At 31.7% G+C, this 15,909-nt stretch overlaps 2 non-coding genes across 2 annotated transcripts; both read right to left on the minus strand.

Annotated features, from left to right (window-relative positions):
* Positions 1-141: 141 nt before the first annotated feature.
* LOC137236088 (5.8S ribosomal RNA) lies at positions 142-320 on the minus strand. The gene has a single exon (XR_010948245.1). It is a non-coding gene; the product is annotated as a 5.8S ribosomal RNA (ribosomal RNA).
* Positions 321-1,636: 1,316 nt separating this feature from the next.
* Positions 1,637-3,625, minus strand: LOC137236080 (small subunit ribosomal RNA). Its single transcript, XR_010948238.1, has one exon. It is a non-coding gene; the product is annotated as a small subunit ribosomal RNA (ribosomal RNA).
* Between the last annotated feature and the right edge of the window lie 12,284 nt (positions 3,626-15,909).

Consider the following 15,909-nt stretch of genomic DNA (forward strand, 5'->3'; position numbering starts at 1 on the left):
TCTTGAAAATATATTTTTATTATATATATTTTAATTTGACTATTCATATTATGGATTATGTATATCCAATAATATACCATTTGCTTTAAAATCTTTCAATTAAAAATTAAAAGATCAAGCAACTTATTTAGCATAGTCTTACAACCCTCAACCATATGTAGTCCAAGCAGCACTTTAAAATAAATTAAAGTACGTAACAGCATGGACTGCAATATGCGTTCGAAATGTCGATGTTCATGTGTCCTGCAGTTCACACGATGACGCACAGTTTGCTGCGTTCTTCATCGACCCATGAGCCAAGTGATCCACCGCTTAGAGTTTTAAATTTTTGTTTTTTAATTGTATGTCAATTTTTTTTTTAAATTTTCATATTTATTGAAACATCAATAAATAATCCAATTTTTACCCAAACATTTTTCAGTTGCGTATGTCTTAGTTTACAAAAACAATTTTTACATTGTTAATGCAAACAAATTAACTTATCCTTTATTTATTTTTAAATAAATCGTAAGTACAACCATATAATGTTTATATAGGGTATTATAATACAAAAATAGAAAAATTACAAATAATGAAATAGAACAATAATATATGATTGAACTTGTATATATATTTTGTGTCCGCGGCCTAGGTAAGGAAACCTCACTTACTTTCGTTGGTCGCTTAAAAAACACATATGTATAAATATATACACTTTATAAGCCCAATATAATTATGTTCAACTAACAAAATTTGAACATTTTCTTTTTGTTTTTATAAATATCATACCACTGCACATGCAACAATTTAAATAATGAAAGTGAACAAGTTATATATATATGAGCTTCGCTAATATATTTTGTGTAAGCGGCCTAGGTAAGGAAAACCTCACTTACTTTCGTTGGTCGCTTAAAACACATCTGTATAAATATATCGACTTTATTAGCCCAAATATAATAAAGTTCATCTAACAAAATTTTTGCTGCTTTATCTGTGCCTAATTGTAGTAAGTATTTATTTTATATATTATTATTATAATAATAATATTTAAGAACATTTTGTTCTTTCCTTCCGTCAATTCCTTTAATTGCATAATAATATGCAACAATTTAGTTGCTTTTTATTATGGCTTTATTTAAATATATTGTGCCGCGGCCTAGGTCGCTTAAAACACATATATATATTGTTTCATCACCCATTTAAGTTTTCATATTTTAGAACATTTTGTTCTTTCCTTCCGTCAATTCCTTTAATTGCATAATAATATGCAACAATTTAGTTGCTTTTTATTATGGCTTTATTTAAATATATTGTGCCGCGGCCTAGGTCGCTTAAAACACATATATATATTGTTTCATCACCCATTTAAGTTTTCATATTTTAGAACATTTTGTTCTTTCCTTCCGTCAATTCCTTTAATTGCATAATAATATACAACAATTTAGTTGCTTTTTATTATGCTTTATTTAAATATATTGTGCCGCGGCCTAGGTCGCTTAAAACACATATATATTTTTTAGAACATTTTGTTCTCTGTAAATAATATATACACTACTGTACATGATTTTTAATGTACTTTTATTGTAGTGTATATTATTATTGTTATTATTGTTGTTTTTTGTGTGTTTTTCGTTTTTATTTTCGGATTGGAACACAATAATGATCCTTCCGCAGGTTCACCTACGGAAACCTTGTTACGACTTTTACTTCCTCTAAATAATCAAGTTCGGTCAACTTCTGCATATCAACCGTGACACACTAGGCGTCACAGTGATCACGTCCGGAGACCTCACTAAATAATTCAATCGGTAGTAGCGACGGGCGGTGTGTACAAAGGGCAGGGACTTAATCAATGCGAGTTAATGACTCACACTTACTGGGAATTCCAAGTTCATGTGAACAGTTTCAGTTCACAATCCCAAACATGAAAGTGGTTCAGCGGTTTACCCAGACCTCTCGGTCTAGGAAATACACGTTGATACTTTCATTGTAGCGCGCGTGCAGCCCAGGACATCTAAGGGCATCACAGACCTGTTATTGCTCAATCTCGTTACTGCTAGACGCAATTTGTCCATTTAAGAAGCTAGTGTCCTTATAATGGGACAAACCAACAGGTATAACTCCACTTATATAAACACATTCAAACATTTGTAAACCAATTAGTAAACTCATGAAAGAAGGCTATAATAAGCTTCAACGTTATAATCCTGAAAGCATCTATTTAATATATTTGAGTCTCGTTCGTTATCGGAATTAACCAGACAAATCACTCCACGAACTAAGAACGGCCATGCACCCATAGATTCGAGAAAGAGCTATCAATCTGTCTTACACGCTTATGTTCGGACCTGGTAAGTTTTCCCGTGTTGAGTCAAATTAAGCCGCAGGCTCCACTCCTGGTGGTGCCCTTCCGTCAATTCCTTTAAGTTTCAGCTTTGCAACCATACTTCCCGCGGAGCCCAAAAGCTTTGGTTTCCCGGGAAGCGACTGAGAGAGCCATAGTAGTAGCTACACCCAATTGCTAGCTGGCATCGTTTATGGTTAGAACTAGGGCGGTATCTGATCGCCTTCGAACCTCTAACTTTCGTTCTTGATTAATGAAAACATCTTTGGCAAATGCTTTCGCTTAAGTTAGTCTTACGACGGTCCAAGAATTTCACCTCTCGCGTCGTAATACTAATGCCCCCAAACTGCTTCTATTAATCATTACCTCTTGATCTAAAAACCAATGAAAGTAGAACAGAGGTCTTATTTCATTATCCCATGCACAAAATATTCAGGCATTTGGAGCCTGCTTTAAGCACTCTAATTTGTTCAAAGTAAATGTACCGGCCCACAACAGCACTCGATGAAGAGCACTGAAGCAGGTTTTAAATAGGAGGAATATATAAAGAATACATTGTATCCAATATATATAAGAACTCCACCGGTAATACGCTTACATACATAAGGTAATGTACATACCACAATTATAGTTGTACTACCCGTATGAAGCACAAATTCAACTACGAACGTTTTAACCGCAACAACTTTAATATACGCTGTTGGAGCTGGAATTACCGCGGCTGCTGGCACCAGACTTGCCCTCCAATAGGTCCTTGTTAAAGGATTTAAAGTGTACTCATTCCAATTACAGGGCCTCGGATATGAGTCCTGTATTGTTATTTTTCGTCACTACCTCCCCGAGCTGGGAGTGGGTAATTTACGCGCCTGCTGCCTTCCTTAGATGTGGTAGCCGTTTCTCAGGCTCCCTCTCCGGAATCGAACCCTGATTCCCCGTTACCCGTTGCAACCATGGTAGTCCTAGATACTACCATCAAAAGTTGATAGGGCAGACATTTGAAAGATCTGTCGTCGGTACAGGACCATACGATCTGCATGTTATCTAGAGTTCAACCAATATAACGATCTATAAAGATCGCTTGGTTTTAGCCTAATAAAAGCACACGTTCCATAAGGTCCGTGTTTATATTGCATGTATTAGCTCTAGAATTACCACAGTTATCCAAGTAACTGTTAACAATCTATGGAACCATAACTGATATAATGAGCCTTTTGCGGTTTCACTTTTAATTCGTGTGTACTTAGACATGCATGGCTTAATCTTTGAGACAAGCATATAACTACTGGCAGGATCAACCAGAATTATATTTGAAAAATATAATAAAAATTATATTTTTTGTGTTTAATGTAAATAATATTACTCTGCATATGCAAACAATTTAAATAATGAAAGTGAACAAGTTATATATATATGAGCTTCGCTAATATATTTTGTGTAAGCGGCCTAGGTAAGGAAAACCTCACTTACTTTCATTGGTCGCTTAAAACACATCTGTATAAATATATCGACTTTATTAGCCCAAATATAATAAAGTTCAGCTAACAAAATTTTTGTTGCTTTATTTGTGCTGTGCTTCATTGTAATATTTCATTTACATTTTTCTCTTTGTAAATAATACTACCGTACAAGCAACAATTTAAATAATGAAAGTGAACAAGTTATATATATATGAGCTTCGCTAATATATTTTGTGTAAGCGGCCTAGGTAAGGAAAACCTCACTTACTTTCATTGGTCGCTTAAAACACATCTGTATAAATATATCGACTTTATTAGCCCAAATATAATAAAGTTCAACTAACAAAATTTTAGTTGCTTTATTTGTACATTATTGTAATATTTCATTTACATTTTTCTCTTTGTAAATAATACTACCGTACAAGCAACAATTTAAATAATGAAAGTGAACAAGTTATATATATATGAACTTCGCTAATATATTTTGTGTAAGCGGCCTAGGTAAGGAAAACCTCACTTACTTTCATTGGTCGCTTAAAACACATCTGTATAAATATATCGACTTTATTAGCCCAAATATAATAAAGTTCAACTAACAAAATTTTAGTTGCTTTATTTGTACATTATTGTAATATTTCATTTACATTTTTCTCTTTGTAAATAATACTGCCGTACAAGCAACGATTTAAATAATGAAAGTGAACAAGTTATATATATATGAGCTTCGCTAATATATTTTGTGTAAGCGGCCTAGGTAAGGAAAACCTCACTTACTTTCATTGGTCGCTTAAAACACATCTGTATAAATATATCGACTTTATTAGCCCAAATATAATAAAGTTCAGCCAACAAAATTTTTGTTGCTTCATTTGTACTTTATTGTAGTATTTAATTTTACAATTATTTATTGAATAAAGAATTTTCGTTCTCTTGTATATTTAAGAACGATATTTATTCATTTTGGTATTTCAGTAATAAAATTATTTTTATATACCATACATTTACTTAAATTTCCATTACATGAAACATATACATTTATTATAAAATGTATATTTTTTCTATGATATGAAATTAAAAATTTCATTTATATCGAATTTATATTAATAAAATATTTTAAAAAGCATCTGCTTGCTTCTTGATGATGAGTAAAGTTAACATACAAGTTTTTTTAGAAACACATTGAAGTCAAAATTTTCATACATGTTATTTTTTATATGTGCGCGGCCGCAACACATTTTAACAGTATTTTGAAAATTTTAAAACTTTCATATATGTACTACTTAGTACTTGTATGAGAAACTTTCTCATACTAAAATTTGACAGTTAGTTTAGAATATGAAAACCATTATATGATCAACATCTTCTAATTTAACTAACAGTCTTACTAGGAATTATATCAAATATCAACACTTTGATGTATTAATATTTGATTTAATAAGCTTAAATTTGCTTATTTTTACTTAGTTTTGCTTAGCTAAAACTAATTTTCATACATTTTTATATGTGCGCGGCCTCAGTGCAAATTTACATACTTGCACTTCATTGGTCGCAACACATTTTAAAAGTAAGATAACGAGGCATTTGGCGATCTTAAGAGAGTCATAGTTACTCCCGCCACCGTTTGTTTACCCGCACTTACTTTAATTTCTTCACTTTTTCATTTCTTCTAGAAAACTTTCATACAAGCAATCATTTTTATAGAGTACTTGTTGCCGCAGCTCTAACAAGCGCCTCTAAAATTTGACTGTTAGTTTAGAATATGAAAACCAATATATGATCAACATTTTCTAATTTAACTAACAGTCTTACTAGGAATTATATCAAATATCAACACTTGATGTATTAATATTTGAGTTAATAAGCTTAAATTTGCTTATTTTTACTTAGTTTTGCTTAGCTAAAACTAATTTTCATACATTTTTATATGTGTGCGGCCTCGTGCAATGTTACCTCCTTGCACTTCATTGGTCACAACACATTTTTCGTATGAGAAATTTTCTCATACTAATATTTGACTGTTAGTTTAGAATATGAAAACCATTATATGATCAACATCTTCTAATTTAACTAACAGTCTTACTAGGAATTATATCAAATATCAACACTTCGATGTATTAATATTTGATTTAATAAGCTTAAATTTGCTTACTTTTACTTAGTTTTGCTTAGATAAAACTAATTTTCATACATTTTTATATGTGCGCGGCCTCAGTGCAATGTTACCTACTTGCACTTCATTGGTCGCAACACATTTTAAAAGTAAGATGACAAGGCATTTGGCGATCTTAAGAGAGTCATAGTTACTCCCGCCACCGTTTGTTTACCCGCACTTACTTTAATTTCTTCACTTTTTCATTTCTTCTAGGAAACTTTCATACAAGCATCATTTTTATAGAGTACTTGTTGCCGCAGCTCTAACAAGCGCCTCTAAAATTTGACTGTTAGTTTAGAATATGAAAACCATTATATGATCAACATATTCTAATTTAACTAACAGTCTTACTAGGAATTATATCAAATATCAACACTTTGATGTATTAATATTTAATTTAATAAGCTTAAATTTGCTTATTTTTACTTAGTTTTGCTTAGCTAAAACTAATTTTCATACATTTTTATATGTGTGCGGCCTCAGTGCAAATTTACATACTTGCACTTCATTGGTCGCAACACATTTTAAAAGTAAGATAACGAGGCATTTGGCGATCTTAAGAGAGTCATAGTTACTCCCGCCACCGTTTGTTTACCCGCACTTACTTTAATTTCTTCACTTTTTCATTTCTTCTAGGAAACTTTCATACAAGCATCATTTTTATAGAGTACTTGTTGCCGCAGCTCTAACAAGCGCCTCTAAAATTTGACTGTTAGTTTAGAATATGAAAACCATTATATGATCAACATCTTCTAATTTAACTAACAGTCTTACTAGGAATTATATCAAATATCAACACTTTGATGTATTAATATTTGAGTTAATAAGCTTAAATTTGCTTATTTTTACTTAGTTTTGCTTAGCTAAAACTAATTTTCATACATTTTTTATATGTGCGCGGCCTCAGTGCAATGCTAGTTTGCACTTCGTTAGTCGCAACACAAAGTTTTCATACGTTTAATTGTTTTTACCTTGCATTTCGATAGTAGAAACACATTTTTGAAGTATTTTGAAAATTTCAAAACTTTGATATAAGTAGATGTTAGTACTTGTATGAAACTTTGTCAGTGTCTGTTAGCTTCGCTTAGTGGTTTTGTATGGCTGACCAAAGTTTTCATACGTTTAAGTGTTTTTAGCTTGCATTTCGTTAGCAGCAACACATTTTTTAAGTATTTTGAAAATTTCAAAACTTTCATATAAGTAGATGTTGGTACTTGTATGAAACTTTGTCAGTGCCAGTTAGCTACGCTTAGTGGTTTTGTATGGCTGACCAAAGTTTTCATACATTACCTAAAATTGTTTTCTGACTCGCTCACCTCACATGGCGAAAAATGTATGAAGATACAAACTTTTATACAAGTACAAGATACAAACTTTCATACAAGTACAAAGTTTCATACAAGTAGAAACTTTCATACAAATACAAACTTCCAAACAAGTACAAAGTTTCATACAAGTAGAAACTTTCATACAAGTACAAACTGTACTTGTATGGAAGTTTGTACTTGTATGAAACTTTGTCAGTGTCTTTTAGCTTCGCTTAGTGGTTTTGTATGGCTGACCAAAGTTTTCATACGTTTAAGTGTTTTTAGCTTGCATTTCGTTAGCAGCAACACATTTTTTAAGTATTTTGAAAATTTCAAAACTTTCATATAAGTAGATGTTAGTACTTGTATGAAACTTTGTCAGTGTCTGTTAGCTACGCTTAGTGGTTTTGTATGGCTGACCAAAGTTTTCATACGTTTAAGTGTTTTTAGCTTGCATTTCGTTAGCAGCAACACATTTTTTAAGTATTTTGAAAATTTCAAAACTTTCATATAAGTAGATGTTAGTACTTGTATGAAACTTTGTCAGTGCCTGTTAGCTACGCTTAGTGGTTTTGTATGGCTGACCAAAGTTTTCATACGTTTAAGTGTTTTTAGCTTGCATTTCGTTAGCAGCAACACATTTTTTAAGTATTTTGAAAATTTCAAAACTTTCATATAAGTAGATGTTAGTACTTGTATGAAACTTTGTCAGTGTCTTTTAGCTTCGCTTAGTAGTTTTGTATGGCTGACCAAAGTTTTCATACGTTTAAGTGTTTTTAGCTTGTATTTCGTTAGCAGCAACACATTTTTTAAGTACTTTGAAAATTTCAAAACTTTCATATAATTAGATGTTAGTACTTGTATGAAACTTTGTCAGTGTCTGTTAGCTTCGCTTAGTGGTTTTGTATGGCTGACCAAAGTTTTCATACGTTTAAGTGTTTTTAGCTTGCATTTAGTTAGCAGCAACACATTTTTTAGGTATTTTGAAAATTTCAAAACTTTCATATAAGTAGATGTTAGTACTTGTATGAAACTTTGTTAGTGTCTGTTAGCTTCGCTTAGTGGTTTTGTATGGCTGACCAAAGTTTTCATACGTTTAACTGTTTTTAGCTTGCATTTCGATAGTAGCAACACATTTTTGAAGTATTTTGAAAATTTCAAAACTTTCATATAAGTAGATGTTAGTACTTGTATGAAACTTTGTCAGTGTCTGTTAGCTACGCTTAGTGGTTTTGTATGGCTGACCAAAGTTTTCATACGTTTATTAAAATTGTTTTCTGACTCGCTCACCTCACATCACGAAAAATGTATGAAGATACAAACTTTCATACAACTACAAGATACAAACTTTCATACAAGTACAAAGTTTCATACAAGTAGAAACTTTCATACAAATACAAACTTCCAAACAAGTACAAAGTTTCATACAAGTAGAAACTTTCATACAAGTACAAATTGTACTTGTATGGAAGTTTGTACTTGTATGAAACTTTGTCAGTGTTTGTTAGCTTCGCTTAGTGGTTTTGTATGGCTGACCAAAGTTCTCATACGTTTAAGTGTTTTTAGCTTGCATTTCATTAGCAGCAACAGTACTTGTATGAAACTCTGTCAGTGTCTGTTAGCTTCGCTTAGTGGTTTTGTATGGCTGACCAAAGTTTTCATACGTTTAAGTGTTTTTAGCTTGCATTTCGTTAGCAGCAACACATTTTTTAAGTATTTTGAAAATTTCAAAACTTTCATATAAGTAGATGTTAGTACTTGTATGAAACTTTGTCAGTGTCTTTTAGCTTCGCTTAGTGGTTTTGTATGGCTGACCAAAGTTCTCATACGTTTAAGTGTTTTTAGCTTGCATTTCATTAGCAGCAACACATTTTTTAAGTATTTTGAAAATTTCAAAACTTTCATATAAGTAGATGTTAGTACTTGTATGAAACTTTGTCAGTGTCTGTTAGCTTCGCTTAGTGGTTTTGTATGGCTGACCAAAGTTTTCATACGTTTAAGTGTTTTTAGCTTGCATTTCGTTAGCAGCAACACATTTTTTAAGTATTTTGAAAATTTCAAAACTTTCATATAAGTAGACGTTAGTACTTGTATGAAACTTTTTCAGTGTCTGTTAGCTACGCTTAGTGGTTTTGTATGGCTGACCAAAGTTTTCATACGTTTAAGTGTTTTTAGCTTGCATTTCGTTAGCAGCAACACATTTTTTAAGTACTTTGAAAATTTCAAAACTTTCATATAAGTAGATGTTAGTACTTGTATGAAACTTTGTCAGTGTCTGTTAGCTTCGCTTAGTGGTTTTGTATGGCTGACCAAAGTTTTCATACGTTTAAGTGTTTTTAGCTTGCATTTCGTTAGCAGCAACACATTTTTTAAGTATTTTGAAAATTTCAAAACTTTCATATAAGTAGATGTTAGTACTTGTATGAAACTTTGTCAGTGCTTGTTGGCTTCGCTTAGTGGTTTTGTATGGCTGACCAAAGTTTTCATACGTTTAAGTGTTTTTAGCTTGCATTTCATTAGTAGCAACACATTTTTTAAGTATTTTGAAAATTTCAAAACTTTCATATAAGTAGATGTCAGTACTAGTATGAAACTTTGTCAGTGTCTGGTAGCTACGCTTAGTGGTTTTGTATGGCTGACCAAAGTTTTCATACGTTCCTTAAAATTGTTTTCTGACCCGCTCACCTCACATGACGAAAAATGTATGAAGATACAAACTTCCATACAAGTACAAGATACAAACTTTCATACAAGTACAAAGTTTCATACAAGTAGAAACTTTCATACAAATACAAACTTCCAAACAAGTACAAAGTTTCATACAAGTAGAAACTTTCATACAAGTACAAACTGTACTTGTATGGAAGTTTGTACTTGTATGAAACTTTGTCAGTGTTTGTTAGCTTCGCTTAGTGGTTTTGTATGGCTGACCAAAGTTTTCATACGTTTAAGTGTTTTTAGCTTGCATTTCGTTAGCAGCAACATATTTTTTAAGTATTTTGAAAATTTCAAAACTTTCATATAAGTAGATGTTAGTACTTGTATGAAACTTTGTCAGTGTCTGTTAGCTTCGCTTAGTGGTTTTGTATGGCTGACCAAAGTTTTCATACGTTTAAGTGTTTTTAGCTTGCATTTAGTTAGCAGCAACACATTTTTTAAGTATTTTGAAAATTTCAAAACTTTCATATAAGTAGATGTTAGTACTTGTATGAAACTTTGTCAGTGTCTGTTAGCTACGCTTAGTGGTTTTGTATGGCTGACCAAAGTTTTCATACGTTTAAGTGTTTTTAGCTTGCATTTCGTTAGCAGCAACATATTTTTTAAGTATTTTGAAAATTTCAAAACTTTCATATAAGTAGATGTTAGTACTTGTATGAAACTTTGTCAGTGCCTGTTAGCTTCGCTTAGTGGTTTTGTATGGCTGACCAAAGTTTTCATACGTTTAAGTGTTTTTATCTTGCATTTCGTTAGCAGCAACACATTTTTTAAGTATTTTGAAAATTTCAAAACTTTCATATAAGTAGATGTTAGTACTTGTATGAAACTTTGTCAGTGTCTGTTAGCTACGCTTAGTGCTTTTGTATGGCTGACCAAAGTTTTCATACGTTTAAGTGTTTTTAGCTTGCATTTCGTTAGCAGCAACACATTTTTTAAGTATTTTGAAAATTTCAAAACTTTCATATAAGTAGATGTTAGTACTTGTATGAAACTTTGTCAGTGTCTTTTAGCTTCGCTTAGTGGTTTTGTATGGCTGACCAAAGTTTTCATACGTTTAAGTGTTTTTAGCTTGCATTTCGTTAGCAGCAACACATTTTTTAAGTATTTTGAAAATTTCAAAACTTTCATATAAGTAGATGTTAGTACTTGTATGAAACTTTGTCAGTGTCTGTTAGCTTCGCTTAATGGTTTTGTATGGCTGACCAAAGTTTTCATACGTTTAAGTGTTTTTAGCTTGCATTTCGATAGTAGCAACACATTTTTTAAGTATTTTGAAAATTTCAAAACTTTCATATAAGTAGATGTCAGTACTTGTATGAAACTTTGTCAGTGTCTGTTAGCTTCGCTTAGTGGTTTTGTATGGCTGACCAAAGTTTTCATACGTTTAAGTGTTTTTAGCTTGCATTTCGTTAGCAGCAACACATTTTTTAAGTATTTTGAAAATTTCAAAACTTTCATATAAGTAGATGTTAGTACTTGTATGAAACTTTGTCAGTGTCTGTTAGCTTCGCTTAGTGGTTTTGTATGGGCTGACCAAAGCTTTCATACGTTTAAGTGTTTTTAGCTTGCATTTCGTTAGCAGCAACACATTTTTTTAAGTATTTTGAAAATTTCAAAACTTTCATATAAGTAGATGTTAGTACTTGTATGAAACTTTGTCAGTGTCTGTTAGCTACGCTTAGTGGTTTTGTATGGCTGACAAAAGTTTTCATACGTTTAAGTGTTTTTAGCTTGCATTTCGTTAGCAGCAACACATTTTTTAAGTATTTTGAAAATTTCAAAACTTTCATATAAGTAGATGTTAGTACTTGTATGAAACTTTGTCAGTGCCTGTTAGCTTCGCTTAGTGGTTTTGTATGGCTGACCAAAGTTTTCATACGTTTAAGTGTTTTTAGCTTGCATTTCGATAGTAGCAACACATTTTTGAAGTATTTTGAAAATTTCAAAACTTTCATATAAGTAGATGTTAGTACTTGTATGAAACTTTGTCAGTGTCTGTTAGCATCGCTTAGTGGTTTTGTATGGCTCACCAAAGTTTTCATACGTTTAAGTGTTTTTAGCTTGCATTTCGTTAGCAGCAACACATTTTTTAAGTATTTTGAAAATTTCAAAACTTTCATATAAGTAGATGTAAGTACTTGTATGAAACTTTGTCAGTGTCTGTTAGCTTCGCTTAGTGGTTTTGTATGGCTGACCAAAGTTTTCATACGTTTAAGTGTTTTTAGCTTGCATTTCGATAGTAGCAACACATTTTTTAAGTATTTTGAAAATTTCAAAACTTTCATATAAGTAGATGTTAGTACTTGTATGAAACTTTGTCAGTGCCTGTTAGCTTCGCTTAGTGGTTTTGTATGGCTGACCAAAGTTTTCATACGTTTAAGTGTTTTTAGCTTGCATTTAGTTAGCAGCAACACATTTTTTAAGTATTTTGAAAATTTCAAAACTTTCATATAAGTAGATGTTAGTACTTGTATGAAACTTTGTCAGTGCCTGTTAGCTTCGCTTAGTGGTTTTGTATGGCTGACCAAAGTTTTCATACGTTTAAGTGTTTTTAGCTTGCATTTCGTTAGCAGCAACACATTTTTTAAGTATTTTGAAAATTTCAAAACTTTCATATAAGTAGATGTTAGTACTTGTATGAAACTTTGTCAGTGCCTGTTAGCTACGCTTAGTGGTTTTGTATGGCTGACCAAAGTTTTCATACGTTTAAGTGTCTTTAGCTTGCATTTCGTTAGCAGCAACACATTTTTTAAGTATTTTGAAAATTTCAAAACTTTCATATAAGTAGATGTTAGTACTTGTATGAAACTTTGTCAGTGTCTTTTAGCTTCGCTTAGTAGTTTTGTATGGCTGACCAAAGTTTTCATACGTTTAAATGTTTTTAGCTTGTATTTCGTTAGCAGCAACACATTTTTTAAGTACTTTGAAAATTTCAAAACTTTCATATAATTAGATGTTAGTACTTGTATGAAACTTTGTCAGTGTCTGTTAGCTTCGCTTAGTGGTTTTGTATGGCTGACCAAAGTTTTCATACGTTTAAGTGTTTTTAGCTTGCATTTAGTTAGCAGCAACACATTTTTTAAGTATTTTGAAAATTTCAAAACTTTCATATAAGTAGATGTTAGTACTTGTATGAAACTTTGTCAGTGTCTGTTAGCTACGCTTAGTGGTTTTGTATGGCTGACCAAAGTTTTCATACGTTTAAGTGTTTTTAGCTTGCATTTCGTTAGCAGCAACACATTTTTTAAGTATTTTGAAAATTTCAAAACTTTCATATAAGTAGATGTTAGTACTTGTATGAAACTTTGTCAGTGCCTGTTAGCTTCGCTTAGTGGTTTTGTATGGCTGACCAAAGTTTTCATACGTTTAAGTGTTTTTAGCTTGCATTTCGTTAGCAGCAACACATTTTTTAAGTATTTTGAAAATTTCAAAACTTTCATATAAGTAGATGTTAGTACTTGTATGAAACTTTGTCAGTGCCTGTTAGCTTCGCTTAGTGGTTTTGTATGGCTGATCAAAGTTTTCATACGTTTAAATGTTTTTAGCTTGTATTTCGTTAGCAGCAACACATTTTTTAAGTACTTTGAAAATTTCAAAACTTTCATATAATTAGATGTTAGTACTTGTATGAAACTTTGTCAGTGTCTGTTAGCTTCGCTTAGTGGTTTTGTATGGCTGACCAAAGTTTTCATACGTTTAAGTGTTTTTAGCTTGCATTTCGTTAGCAGCAACACATTTTTTAAGTATTTTGAAAATTTCAAAACTTTCATATAAGTAGATGTTAGTACTTGTATGAAACTTTGTCAGTGTCTTTTAGCTTCGCTTAGTGGTTTTGTATGGCTGACCAAAGTTCTCATACGTTTAAGTGTTTTTAGCTTGCATTTCATTAGCAGCAACACATTTTTTAAGTATTTTGAAAATTTCAAAACTTTCATATAAGTAGATGTTAGTACTTGTATGAAACTTTGTCAGTGTCTGTTAGCTACGCTTAGTGGTTTTGTATGGCTGATCAAAGTTTTCATACGTTTAAGTGTTTTTAGCTTGCATTTCGTTAGCAGCAACACATTTTTTAAGTATTTTGAAAATTTCAAAACTTTCATATAAGTAGATGTTAGTACTTGTATGAAACTTTGTCAGTGTCTTTTAGCTTCGCTCAGTGGTTTTGTATGGCTGACCAAAGTTCTCATACGTTTAAGTGTTTTTAGCTTGCATTTCATTAGCAGCAACAGTACTTGTATGAAACTTTGTCAGTGTCTGTTAGCTTCGCTTAGTGGTTTTGTATGGCTGACCAAAGTTTTCATACGTTTAAGTGTTTTTAGCTTGCATTTCGTTAGCAGCAACACATTTTTTAAGTATTTTGAAAATTTCAAAACTTTCATATAAGTAGATGTTAGTACTTGTATGAAACTTTGTCAGTGTCTTTTAGCTTCGCTTAGTGGTTTTGTATGGCTGACCAAAGTTCTCATACGTTTAAGTGTTTTTAGCTTGCATTTCATTAGCAGCAACACATTTTTTAAGTATTTTGAAAATTTCAAAACTTTCATATAAGTAGATGTTAGTACTTGTATGAAACTTTGTCAGTGTCTGTTAGCTTCGCTTAGTGGTTTTGTATGGCTGACCAAAGTTTTCATACGTTTAAGTGTTTTTAGCTTGCATTTCGTTAGCAGCAACACATTTTTTAAGTATTTTGAAAATTTCAAAACTTTCATATAAGTAGACGTTAGTACTTGTATGAAACTTTTTCAGTGTCTGTTAGCTACGCTTAGTGGTTTTGTATGGCTGACCAAAGTTTTCATACGTTTAAGTGTTTTTAGCTTGCATTTCGTTAGCAGCAACACATTTTTTAAGTACTTTGAAAATTTCAAAACTTTCATATAAGTAGATGTTAGTACTTGTATGAAACTTTGTCAGTGTCTGTTAGCTTCGCTTAGTGGTTTTGTATGGCTGACCAAAGTTTTCATACGTTTAAGTGTTTTTAGCTTGCATTTCGTTAGCAGCAACACATTTTTTAAATATTTTGAAAATTTCAAAACTTTCATATAAGTAGATGTTAGTACTTGTATGAAACTTTGTCAGTGCTTGTTGGCTTCGCTTAGTGGTTTTGTATGGCTGACCAAAGTTTTCATACGTTTAAGTGTTTTTAGCTTGCATTTCATTAGTAGCAACACATTTTTTAAGTATTTTGAAAATTTCAAAACTTTCATATAAGTAGATGTCAGTACTAGTATGAAACTTTGTCAGTGTCTGGTAGCTACGCTTAGTGGTTTTGTATGGCTGACCAAAGTTTTCATACGTTCCTTAAAATTGTTTTCTGACCCGCTCACCTCACATGACGAAAAATGTATGAAGATACAAACTTCCATACAAGTACAAGATACAAACTTTCATACAAGTACAAAGTTTCATACAAGTAGAAACTTTCATACAAATACAAACTTCCAAACAAGTACAAAGTTTCATACAAGTAGAAACTTTCATACAAGTACAAACTGTACTTGTATGGAAGTTTGTACTTGTATGAAACTTTGTCAGTGTTTGTTAGCTTCGCTTAGTGGTTTTGTATGGCTGACCAAAGTTTTCATACGTTTAAGTGTTTTTAGCTTGCATTTCGTTAGCAGCAACATATTTTTTAAGTATTTTGAAAATTTCAAAACTTTCATATAAGTAGATGTTAGTACTTGTATGAAACTTTGTCAGTGTCTGTTAGCTTCGCTTAGTGGTTTTGTATGGCTGACCAAAGTTTTCATACGTTTAAGTGTTTTTAGCTTGCATTTAGTTAGCAGCAACACATTTTTTAAGTATTTTGAAAATTTCAAAACTTTCATATAAGTAGATGTTAGTACTTGTATGAAACTTTGTCAGTGTCTGTTAGCTACGCTTAGTGGTTTTGTATGGCTGACCAAAGTTTTCATACGTTTAAGTGTTTTTAGCTTGCATTTCGTTAGCAGCAAC

Source organism: Eurosta solidaginis, unplaced genomic scaffold (assembly GCF_040869045.1).
Source record: "Eurosta solidaginis isolate ZX-2024a unplaced genomic scaffold, ASM4086904v1 ctg00001311.1, whole genome shotgun sequence".
Classification (NCBI taxonomy): Eukaryota; Metazoa; Arthropoda; class Insecta; order Diptera; family Tephritidae; genus Eurosta; species Eurosta solidaginis.